The 12,742-nt window shown below is 37.4% G+C and overlaps 1 protein-coding gene across 1 annotated transcript in view; it reads right to left on the bottom strand.

Annotated features, from left to right (window-relative positions):
* Positions 1–8,926: 8,926 nt before the first annotated feature.
* Positions 8,927–12,742, bottom strand: part of RAB4A (RAB4A, member RAS oncogene family) — a 45,939-nt gene continuing 42,123 nt past the window's right edge. The window contains exon 8 of the mRNA XM_007481618.3: positions 8,927–12,511. The gene's annotated coding sequence lies outside the window, so the exon portion shown is untranslated. The remainder of the gene's footprint in view (positions 12,512–12,742) is intronic.

Genomic DNA, 12,742 nt, shown 5'->3' with positions numbered 1-12,742 from the left:
AGTGTCTGAGGCCAGATTTGAACCTAGGTTCTCCAGGCTCCAGGCCTGGCACTCTATCCTCAGTGCTACTAGCTGCCCCTATGAAGTCTTTCTTTTCACCACCATCATTTTATATATGAGGAAACTGAGGCAGAGAGAGGTTAAGTGACTTGTTCTGTGTCACATAGCTAATAAAATTCTAAGGAAGAATTTAAATTCAGATTTGCCTGAAGAGAGTAATCAAGATAGTGAGAGGCCTCAAGGACTGGCCATATGAGGATTAGTTGAAGCACAAAAGATAAATAGCTTGGCTAAGAGAAGACAGAATGGGGAGGTCTCACAACTATAGCTCAGCACCTTTGCATTAAGGAAAACTAATTTTTCTGAGGTTCAACCCTCTGCCCTAGTTAAATTTTGCATATCCCTACTAATCCTAGGATCTACCATTTCCCTCCTCTCTGCACAAAATTAATGTACAAATATACATCAAAAAGCACATCTGGTTGATCAAAGTTTTTTTTCCTTTTTAACATGGAAACAATCTAAAATTAGAAAAGGCTTAAATGGGGGAAATATTACAGAAGTAATGTCTTTAAACTTTTAGTCACAGAATAAGTTGTTATAGGAATTAAAGGTTTTTGCACTTTTTTGATCCTCTCACAAGGATTTACTAAGCATATCCCTAGTCTCAGTATGTTTACAGTAAATTGCAGAAGCTTCTTTATCTTCCAGATTCCCCTAGTGCAAACTCACAGTCTGTTTCTCCCTCAGCTTCAACTCACCTCCGTCATAGTCTCTCTCTTCCTTCCTTCCTTCTTTGGCATTTCCATTGTTTAATAACTTTCTGCTTCTTTTTGTCCCAGGGAGGTTCTTTCAGGGTTTTGATTAAGGCTAAAGCAGAAGGCACAACTTCAGTCTGGATCTATCTGTTCTTTGAGGTGTTTGTTTCTATAATTTGCATTGACTACTTTCAAGCAATCCCATTCCCACAGGTTCTCATTTCCACCTCCACCCCCATTTGTCAACCTTTTCCATAGATTGGGATTTTTCTTAAATCAATGCTTTTTCTTTCTCTATTTAGCTATACTATCTTCCCTTCTTTTTTCCACTCTTGGTAAAGTGGTTAGCTCAACATCCCCCCATCTCTACTCTGCTTCAATTTCTTATGGTTGCCAGACCCCCTCCCCCCTCCCCCATTTGCCTTTTTTCTTAAAATTTTCTATGCTTTGTTGTCTTTGCTAAGTCTCTATCAATTCTCAAGTTTTATTCTATGACTCGTGTTCCACATCCTTATTCCTTATTTGTGTTTCTTGTGGGATAAAATTACTGGGTTTGAATTTCCTCTTCTGACCAGTTTCTGTGCTATTGTCTTTATTGATCTTGCTCTGTCATTCTCTTTTTCTTTTATTCTTCACTCTTGGATATATCAAATTCATGAGAAAATATGTCTAGAAGCAGTGCTTTTGTCCACATTAGTGGATATACTAGATAAAAATAACAGTAGAAACTGAGTCATAGATTAGGTAGCCCAATTCTGTCCTAAACTCTTCCAATGATTGTTCTTCTCATTGGTTATGTCATCTCAGTTCCATGTACTTTCTACTCTTATGGGTGTCAGTTGCCCTTCAGGTCTCACATAGCTGGGACTGGATATTATCCATGAAGACAAAACACAACACTCAGAAAATGTGGTTTTCCACTGCACCATCTTCATTTTAAAATCATCTTGAAAATCTTTTTCCCCACTTGAAGGCATATACTACCCTCATGAGAGTGCTCTTCAGTTGGACTTCCTTCCTCCTATTAGGTTAAGACCCTTCCCTCTAATGACTCCAGTTTCTAGCCCTTCATTCTGCCACCTCTCCCATTCTCTGCTTACTGAGACTCGTAAGAGTCATCATCCTTTTCCTGTTCATCCATTTACTTAATAAGGACATATCACTTATTTCCATCTATGCTCTTCCTCCCTTCTGATTTATGTCCCCAAAATAATTTACAAACTAATTTTAGAATTGACTCTAATTTGCTGAAAACAGGTTTTTGAGTAGAAAGTAAAGCATCACACGACTAAGACATCATAACATCTAAAAACTGTTACATCTGAAAAGGGAAGTGAATTGAAATTTTATGGAAAGTTGCGAGTTGAAGTTCATCTACATTTGTCGAGATGAATAGCTCCTTGATTTTGGTAAAACTTTAACTGAGCAGTACACTTCCAATTCCTGCTTTAGAACCATGCAGCTCTACTATCTTCACAGTATTCATGATGTTTGGATTGACTATCCTAAAGGATACTCAAAAATCTGAGAATCGATGACTATTTCCCCCCATTTTTGCAAGACTACTTTAAAATGAATTGGACCAATAATATTTGCCAATGATAGATGTTGCCACTATTTTTGTTCACTTCTTACCTGATTGTTACTCAGAATAGGCTCAACTTATAGCTAACATTTACATTTCATTTGATCCTTACAAATCTGAGGTAGGCACTATTATTTCTATTTTACAGGTGATAAAACTGAGGCTGATAGATTTGCCCAGCATCACATAGGCATCAGAAATAGGATTCAAACTTAAGACTAATTCCAAGTCCACTATGACTCTGAACTATCTAATCAGTAGTAACCTATTTTGATATGAATATTAAAAAATTTAAAAAATTGTTTTACTTATAAACTTCTTTGCCTGGAAATGTGGTATAGTGGAATGAGGGTTCAAATCTTGGTTTTGCCAATTACTCTCTATTTTATGTTGGGCAATTCATAGACTCTTAGAGGAGTTGGAATGGCCCTTAGACATCATCTAGTTAATACTAACAATGATAACAGATAGCATATATAGAGCTAGCTCTGTAAGCTTTGCAAAGATCTAATTTTATTGTCACTCCCCTTTTACAGATGAGGAAACCTAGACAGAGAGAGGTTAAGTGACTTGCCTAGAGTCACACAGATAATAAGAGGAGGGAGATGCTATTATCTCCATTTTATTAATTTTAAATTTTTATTAAAAACTTTTACCTTCCATTTTAGAATCAATATTGTATATTGGTTCTAAGGCAGAAGAGCGGTAAGGGCTAGGCAATGGGGGTTAAGTGACTTTCCAAGGATCACACAGCTGGGAAGTGTCTGAAGCCAGATTTGAACCCAGGACTTCCCCTTTCTAGACCTGGCTCTCAATCCACTGAGCCACCCAGCTGTCCTTATACAAGAATATTTTTGAAAGAGAATTAGTGAAGCCCTTACCACTCTTCTGCCTTGGAGCTAATACACAGTATTGACTCCAAGACGGAAGGTAAGGGTTTAAAAAAAAAAAGAGAATTAGTGCTATAGACTATCCAGACAAATGTTATCATTACTGTTAATATTTGGATGATAAATTCTTGGTGCAAATGCACCACTAGGTGATGGGAATCTATTGGAAATGAATTTTCAGGAAAAACTACCCCTGCCCCCAGGGATTACCATAAGAACACACCATCTCCAACAGGACCTGCCTAACACTATCTGGAGGTCATGAGCCAGAAGAGCAGAGGAGCTGGGTTAGGGAAAAAGAACACAGGTCTGGAGCAGAAGGTAACTGCAGAAGCTGTTAAGAACAAGGGAAAGTGAGAAGGGATGTGGGGATGCATCAACTCGAACCTGGATATATAATTCTAGTTCTTTCAATCTATTCTCTGTTGTCTAAGCTCGAGTTGCATCCTCTTTGGGTCTTGGTTTCTCACTCCAAGAATAGGGGTTGGGCTACGCTACTCCTTTCAGCTCTAAATCTAATCCTTTGATGCAGGAACCAGAGCCACTAAAAACTATTGACTTCAAATGTACTGGAATGAATTTCATATGCTTATCAGAATCAATGACTAGCAATCCTGACTAGGACACTGAAAGGTTAAGGGATTTGCCTTGGGCCCCATGAATCAATGTATTTCAGAAGTAAAGTTTGAGAAATCTGAAACTTCTGATTTGGAAGGCAGCTTTCAATCCACTAGGTTGCCTCTCTGTTGATACACGTGTGCTACTTGGGATCCTCAAATTCCAGGTGGACAAAGGGGGTTTCTATGACTGGGAGTTCCAAACTGTTGTAGGCGGTGAGAAGTTTAGACAAATTCTTCTCTTGCCACCAGGACCTCCTTCATATTAACTCCCTGACCACTTTATTCAAGAAAGAACCTACTACTGAAATGGGGTGATGATTTTTTCACAAGTGAATTTTGCTTGGTCCTCACCAAATCACCCTTTTGGAACAATGTATTTTGCAGAATTCACTTCCATCACAATGTTGAATAAGCAGCACATTTGCTATAATACATGTGGTAGGTAGCAATTTGGCACGAAGGGTTATTTAACTATATTTACTATAATATATATAACCTTTGGCAATGAAGGGCTTGCTTTAATCATTTTTCCAGTTGAATGGCTGAAAATTTGACACTGCCTTTCTGAACACAAGGGATGATAATAGCTATAAATGTATATTTTCCTAGCATGTCATGAAAAATCTACATGAGATATTGGAGCTGTGTTCTTTGGAACTAATAATCTAAGCCATAAATTATGAAAAATGAGAAAAAGTTCTATGCTATACTGTTCCACATAAAATAAAACATTCTCTTTCCCTACATGATGAGGGTAGAAATGTGCCATATGAAATACCCAGTTAACGTTTTATTGAAGGCCCTATCATGGTCTCTAAAATTCAACTGAATATGTTAAAAGCTTAATACATTTGCCTATAAGTGTTGTAGTCATAGTACGGAAAAACTTTGGTTTTAAGACTTAGTCTTTCTCTTCCAATAAGTAGCCTAGACCTTCTTTCTCCTGATTTGTTAAAAGCAATAGTAATGATCATTATACATGTAATAATGATAATAGCAATTAGTATTTATGTAATGCTATAAGGTTTACAGAGAGCATTTACATGTTATTTCATTCCATCCTCAAAACAACCCTTTGATAAAGGAGATTGAAACCAAGAGGTTGTGGACCCTCTCCTCTCGACCTGATCCTTTTATGAAACCTCCTAGATTTGGCTCATTTAAGCTTGGAAACAGTCTGGAGCTTCCTGTTTCCTAATGGGCACCTTCCCACGTGTGACTTTCAAGCTGGAAAACCACAGCTTCACCTCTGCCCTCTACTTGGGTCTCCCAGCAAATTTAGTGCTTCAGTTCCCAAATTATTCTTAGCAGCTGAATATAGTAGGTAGATCATTGCTTTGAAATTGGATCATGCTATATTCCACATTCTCAAATGTTTGATATGTTGATGTTTAGGCTAGGGCAATCACTTTTTAAACTTCCTCATTTGTGAAGCTGTACCTTGGCTACTGGGACTTTTTCATGGTTCCAGTGATAAAAAGTGAAGTCCCACAAGAAAGTCAAGGTGGAGCAGGAAATGATGGCAGTGTCTTAACTCTTAAGGTTTGAGAAGCTTTGCAGTGCCCAAAGCTGTATACAATCCATTATTAAATAATTGTGGTTAAGAATGAAATAAGACATTAAAAAAACAAAACCAAAAACAAAACCTCTTACCTTCCATCTTGGAATCAATACTGTAAGGGCTAAGCAATGGGGATTGGGGAGGTTAAGTGACTTGCCCAGGGTCATAGAGCTAGGAAAGGTCTGAGGCCAGATTTGAATCTATGACCTCCCATCTCTAGGCCTGACTCTCCATCTATTGAGCCACCCAGCTGCCTGTAAAACATTTCTTTTAATTTCTATGTATTGCTTTTTCAAATGGCTATTAAGTAAGGATATACTTATTTGTCCCTAACTACTTAATAAACAGAGCTGTTAGATACTGCTTTTGGCTTGGGAATGTCCTGAAAACACGGAGTCTCTAAGGGTACAGTGAAACCACAAAGTCTGGAGACTTTGGGAAACCCTGAGAACAGCCTTGGTAAGAAATGAATTGGCCTCCCCCCTCCCTTGTCATGGCTTCAGAAGGCCCCAGTGGCCTGTGCCCTCGACAACTTGGTTGTATCTTTCACCTTCCCTGCTTTAGAGGAAGCCAGACTAGCTGGTGTGTGTTGATGAGGAGGCTGCCCCGGGGTGAAAGCTGGATACTCCTGGCTCTCCTTCCATGCTCCCCAGGGGTCTCTAGTTAAGCCACTGGACCTTTTCTTAAATGAGCAAAATAAACAGTTCTTTAGCTTTTGGCATTGACGAGATTGTTAGCTCTTAGCAATGGAACCCAGCAATAGGTTAGCTTTTTTCTTTACCACTCACCGTTCCTTAGTATTCCTTAAAATAAACTTCATAGATGCCATACACTTAAACTTTAAAAATTAAACTGGTTAGCCACTGTGGTGTAGGGGGAAGAACATGGGTTTGGAATCAGAAGACCTGGCTCACTGTGCCCTTGTCACTTAACCTCCCTGGGCCTTGGTTTCCTCATCTGTAAAACTAGCAGATCAGGTCACTGAGGTCCTTTCCAATTCTATATTTATAATTCTACCAATAAACTTTGAAAAGCTGAGAAAATGACCTTTTGAGATTCTGGAAGGGCTTTTATGGCAATAGGATTTGAGTGATCAGACACGTACAACCCAGTGGAACTGCTTGTCAGCTTTGAGAGGAGAGAGGGAAGAGGGCAGGGAGAGAAAATGAATCGTGTAACCATGGAAAAGTATTTTTTTTTAACCCCTTACCTTCCATCTTGGAGTCAATACTGTGTATTGGCTCCAAGGCAGAAGAGTGGTAAGGGCTAGGCAATGGGGGTTAAGTGACTTGCCCAGGGTCACACAGCTGGGAAGTGTCTGAGGCCAGGTTTGAACCCAGGACCTCCTGTCTCTAGGCCTGGCTCTCAGTTCACTGAGCTACCCAGCTGCCCCCGAAAAGTATTAAAAAAAAAAAATAAACTTAATTGCATGAAAAACATTATTAAAAAAAGTTTACCATAATGCATACTTTCCTCTGACTCCAAGATTAGTGCAGGCAGTAGAGTGACTTAACTGCCAATGTCTCCCCCCCCCCTTTTTTTAAAGCAAGGATGGACAAAGTAGCCCAGGCAGGGCCCCGGATTGGAATGGCCAAAGTTAATAAATTAATGTTGCTGCCTAGAACAGGAAGTTTATCGCAAGATAATAGTTGTCCCCACTACCTGGAAAAATGGCCCACCACACTTATAACAAATACTTGCCTTTACAAAAAAACCCATTTCTTTTAGACAACTTCTGTATTCAGTAGCTTTAAAATTCAAGGATGTGTGTATGTGTGTGTTTTTGATAATATGGTTTGTATGTTAAATCTGACATGCAAAACTGGTTACTAAACCACACTTAAAATTCTTTTAAGAGCAATCAAAACAAGTTTTTAAAATCAGATATAGATATGTACATAACCCTCTGATAGCTTAGGAGAGATAATTTTGAGATAATTAAAAACCCAATAAGGTAGTTGGTTTATTCAAAGCCTAAAAGATTAACTTTAGTTGATCCATCCATAAATTTCCATTTAGAAAAACAATGGAGAATTGCTTTATAAGAAAAAAAAAACCTGAATGACTTAGAAAGAATGAATGATATTTATACTTTTCTATTGGCTCAGAAACTTGTTGGAAGGGAAAAGGTTCCAATTTATCACAATTATATAGATTCCCAAACTAATATTGCCTCTTTTTTTTTAAAAACCCTTACCTTCCATCTTAGAATCAATACTGGGTATTGGTTCTAAGGCAGAAGCGTGGTAAAGGCTAGGCAATGGGGGTCAAGTGACTTGCCTAGGATCACACAGCTGGGAAGTGTCTGAGGCCAGATTTGAACCTAGGACCTCCCGTCTCTAAGCCTGACTCTCAATCCACTGAGCCACCCAGTTGCCCCCCTAATATTGCTTTAAAAGAATAATTATCTGACTGCATGGGGACAACCCTGAAAAGGACACTAAAACATGTATTATCAAACTAATAATATTTTTAAAAATGACTTATTGAAACAATTTTATCACATTGTGGGGTTAAGAAGTTACTGTTTCCTGACTGTGTGGGTCAGAAGAGTGGCCTCCCTCTCAGTATGATGGGCCAGATTGACCAGTACTTGGTCCTGACCCACCACTGCTAGCCTGGATGAGGAGGAAAGAGTTCTGTGGCTTTGGGGGCTTGGAAGGGGCTGGATGGGAAGAGAGGGGTCCAACACATGGGGAAATATTTAGCAGGTGCCACCACTGGGTTCTGGGTCACTGTGCGGTTAGTGTGTGGTCAGCAGGGATCTGTTTCCATTAGAGCCAGACCCTCTGGACTACATGGTCTGGGAGGTCTCCTGTCCCCAACCTTGCCTTTGACACTTGCAGCTATTTCACTCTTGGCAGTCAATGAGCATCTCCATGCCTCAGTTCCCCTGTTTTTAACTGGAGATCAGCTTCTAGGGTCGCCTCTGCCTTCCCTTAATGGAGGGTAGGAATATGAGAGGGTGAGATATGGAGAAACGCCATTCAGGAAGTGCCATCATCAGGACAGTGAATAAATGTATTTTCAATTAAGACACAGTAGGTGTTTAGGGGAGAGGCAGTAATGTGTGGTAGACAGACAGTTGGTCTTGGTTTCAAGTTCTACCTGTGGCATTCTGGCTGTGTGACCCTGGATCCCTCAGCCCCTTGGGTCCCCAAGGGTTGTGCTGGGCAGGAGTGGTCAAATTCCTCACCTGGGGCTTCCGATATTAACAAAATATCTGGTCCATTAAAATTTAAAAATGAATTCAAATATACAAATGTGCAAAATTAAGCCTACCTTCCCCCAAATCTCATTTCATATTTTATGTGAAACTCCATTCCAAATATTAAAAGCCCCAGTTTAAGAGTGAATAGAAGCTCTTTAGAAATAGGGAGAGGGTTTTTGTATGAGGTAGTGAGATATCCATTACTGGAAGTATTCAAGAAGTATTCTCCTTTTGGGAGGGGGAAAAGAGAGGGACATATTGGGAAAATTAGTGACATAAAACAAAAGATATCAATAAAACATTTTTTAAAAAATGATTTATTTACTGCCATCAGCAGATTAATTTTTTTTAAATTGTTTAAATGGAGGTATGGAAGTTGCCAAGTGAAGAACCAGAGAAAAGATCTACAAATTTTTGTGAGTCTAATGTCTCAAAATATTTGGAGCATTTTAGTCATTTGGATTAACAACTTTATTCTCCTCTTTACCTCCTAAGATATTCTAACACAATATACCAGGCTTATTTTGAAGCTTTTATCCCAGAACCTTACATAACACATGGAAGGAAGTTGGGATTAACAAAATGGGAATCTCTTTTATTTGGTGGAAAGGAGACTCTCCTGCTGTCTGTGTTGGCCTTGGTTTTTGAATGCCTTTTAATCAGTGGATAAACAAGATGACTCTTAGAAGGCTTCGACTGTTCTTAGTGTCTCTCCAGTAGTGAGCCTGTTTTGGTTCTCTAACATTTGCAAAGCTTTCTGGGATCGACATGTGCCTGGCAGGTCCTCCACAAATGTTTCAGTATAGACCAGAATAACGGAAAGAAGAATGTTTTGTGCATTTGAAGTCTAGGAAAAAATTATATTGGGGATACCCAAATCGTGACAATCCTAGAATCTGAGCAAATGCTCTTGCAACTCTAACGAGTTTGTGACATGACTGAACTCTTGCCTTACGCTGGCTAAACGAGCACATGTTCAACATACATGCATGCCATTAAAATTTTCTTTATAAATAAAATACATTATACAGTCATTATAAGAGAGGGGAGACATATGAAAACATTTTAACAATCAGGTATACTGCTTATTATACAGGGGTTGGGGGAGAGTCTAATTTGGAAATAGGGAAAAATAACATTCAATAAGGATGTAAATGTGTTAAAACTTTTGAACCATGTGGGTTTTCATGAAATGTTCTCTTATTTAATTACTGGGTCACCAATACAAATGTTCTAATTTTTAAAAAGATAATTTTTTTTCCAGCTCCAAGACTGAAAAATCAGCCTTTTGTTGTAGCAGACTAAGGGAGGAGAAAGTATTTTAGTTCTTACCTTTGTAACTATTGCACTAGAAACGATCCCCCCTCCAGGCTACTCTGTATCAATAAGCAGTGCTCTCTGGCCTCTGAGGGAGGATGCTAATGAGAGCACAGCCACATCCCCCTCACCATAACTGTCACTGTTTCAGGAAGTCTGTTGCTAGGATGGTAACCCAACAGAAAAGTTTCCAAGTAACAAAGGAGACCATAGAGCTAGATGTGTGAGAAAAGTTACATGAACAAGAGATACTTGTTGATACATGAGCCCAGAACTAGACAGAAAATAGATGCAGTATGAAATAAATCATCTGAGTTTCTAATTCCAGAAAGACCCCTGTATAAAAATATTGGTTTCTTTAGCTAGATTTCTAAGAGTCTAAATATGCCCATCCTTCAAGACAACTACACATATCTGAAACAAAACTGTAAGATTTCTACATTAATAATTTTTCATTTTATTAAAGAAGCCCATTTAAAAATTAATCCACAATTCTAATTCCATAGTTGAAAAATTAATTTCTGCTACCATTCAAATACTCCAGAGGTGCTAAAAAAAAAAAAAACAAATGCTTCTTGATAGTTTCATGACTAGTAATTAGTTACTAGAACGAGTAACTCAGAACAATTTCTCTCTCCTGTTCTGCCTCCCAGTAGTACAAGTGTCCTTACTGAAAATTACCCTAGCTTGGTTTGCCAAAAGCTTTTATTGTTTCAGAGGTACATGGTAGCCATGGTTTAGCAATAGTCATTCTACTTTCCACCCCCAAATTTAAGTGTAATCAAAATTAAAAGCTCTTGTTCTTTGACAAGCTGACATAAGATCTTGTCAAATATACACTTGTAATCCCATGCAAAAAAGCTATGCAAAGATCAGTGAATCCAATTTGATAGATCTTCAAAAGTGAGGGGTCAAATGAAAAGGAGATTTTAAGTGAAATATTTCCTAAGTTGCCAAAAAATATTAAATTGAGAAACTCATTGAGGATTTGGATTTTTCAAAATAAGATATTGAAGGAACTAAAAGCAAAACAAAAATATCTAACACACACACTGATTCCTTCACCAAAACCACTATTCATTTGCTTAGCTGCTCCTCAATCTTGGTTCATTAGTAAATCAGCATGGGTGGCTTTTCATGAAATGTCAAGTTAAGTGAATGGCTGCTATCAATCAAATCACTTCGAATAAGGAATAAGGAAAAGACACAAAGGGAGGAAAGATAAAGAAATATTTAAGATGAAGAATACTTTTTGCACTTTAGTACCAGACTTAAATAATACTGCTTTTAACCATGAAGAAACATTCCATTGAATACATATCTATATAAGCATATATGCACAGAGATTCCTTTAAAGTAATGATATATTAAAATGTTACAACAATTCTTATTTGAAATTGAAAATATAGTTTATACTTTGATAATCCTATGTGAATTAAAAACCACAAAAATGTGATAATTGCAATAAGGCATTTTTAGATAGCTTGAACTCACATATGTTTGTATTATTATGTAGTTTTGACTCATACCTGAGAGACATGAATAACTTATCATATACCAACACTTTGATTTAAATGCATATCATGAGAGAAAAAAACAGAATGGAAGCTGAGATATCCAAGGAAACTAAATTTCTAAGAATTAGCCCAATGTAAATTTTCTAAAGAACAGTTATGAAACAATAACATAACAAGACTAAGGACCCTGATGCTATGATGTTGATTAGAAAAAAAAATAAAACAAATCCCTAAGCCAAGTCAATGATTCAGATTCTACTCTTCAAAAGCTAGGTGGAAAAAATAGCAGTCTGGAGACATAAACGAAGAGTTCTGAAGATCCATGGTCACATAAATTTTTCAAAGGAGTGTAATATTTTTTGTTTAGTATGTTTGGCTATGTGGAAAATACTTCAAAAACCAACAGAAAACTGTCCAGGTGGATTTTCAATGGAAAAATCATTTTCCAATTTTATTTTCTTATATTAGTGAACTTTTAAAGTAATGACCTCGTATTTCAAGTGTAAATCACGTAAACATTGTGTAGCATGTGGCAAAAAAATTAAATAGGAAATACACTGGCCATCAATGCCAGTGACTTTGTATTTTAGGTCATAAATATAACCAAATGTGCAATACAACACAAACATGATGATAAAAGCACTCCTCACAATTAACAAATTTTAGTTCATATGATTAAAAAAAATATTAAACTGCATTTAGTGCAACATTCTATTATATCGTACATCATATACCATGCTTTGGAAAGCTACTTACTGCACTACAGTATATACAGGCAGGATTCAGGAACGTTTAAATGAAATGTAAAGGGAAGATGTGAAACAGAAAATTTTTACATCTATGTATACATCTAATTGTATTGTCCATTGAATTAGATTTATTATATATAATCTGCTGTGCCATACTGACTATCTTGCATAACACCTTGAAGTACTTGTTTTTTCTCCCCCCAACAATGGTCTACTGCAGACACAGAGTGGAAAGATCGTGATAAAAACGGCAGAACCATGAAACTTCATCAGTTGCTTCCCAAATATCACTTGTATTTAGAGCTAGAAAACATTAAGAACAAAACAAATTATGACTTTGCAATTTTAAACAGATTTTGTTTAGCACTGTAAGAAACAAGTATGAAGAAACAGTCTGGTTGGCAGGAAAGAAAAAAGGTAAAGCTTTTGATAAATTATATCATTTCCTCTTAAGACTATACAAACTTTCCTTTTTTACTAAAGAGATCTGATCTTGTCAGATTTTCATTAATCCAAGAAAAATAAAGTAAATTC

Source organism: Monodelphis domestica, chromosome 2 (genome assembly GCF_027887165.1).
Source record: "Monodelphis domestica isolate mMonDom1 chromosome 2, mMonDom1.pri, whole genome shotgun sequence".
Classification (NCBI taxonomy): domain Eukaryota; kingdom Metazoa; phylum Chordata; class Mammalia; order Didelphimorphia; family Didelphidae; genus Monodelphis; species Monodelphis domestica.
Note: the sequence above shows the minus strand (reverse complement) of the source record. Positions and strands in the feature narration are given on the sequence as shown.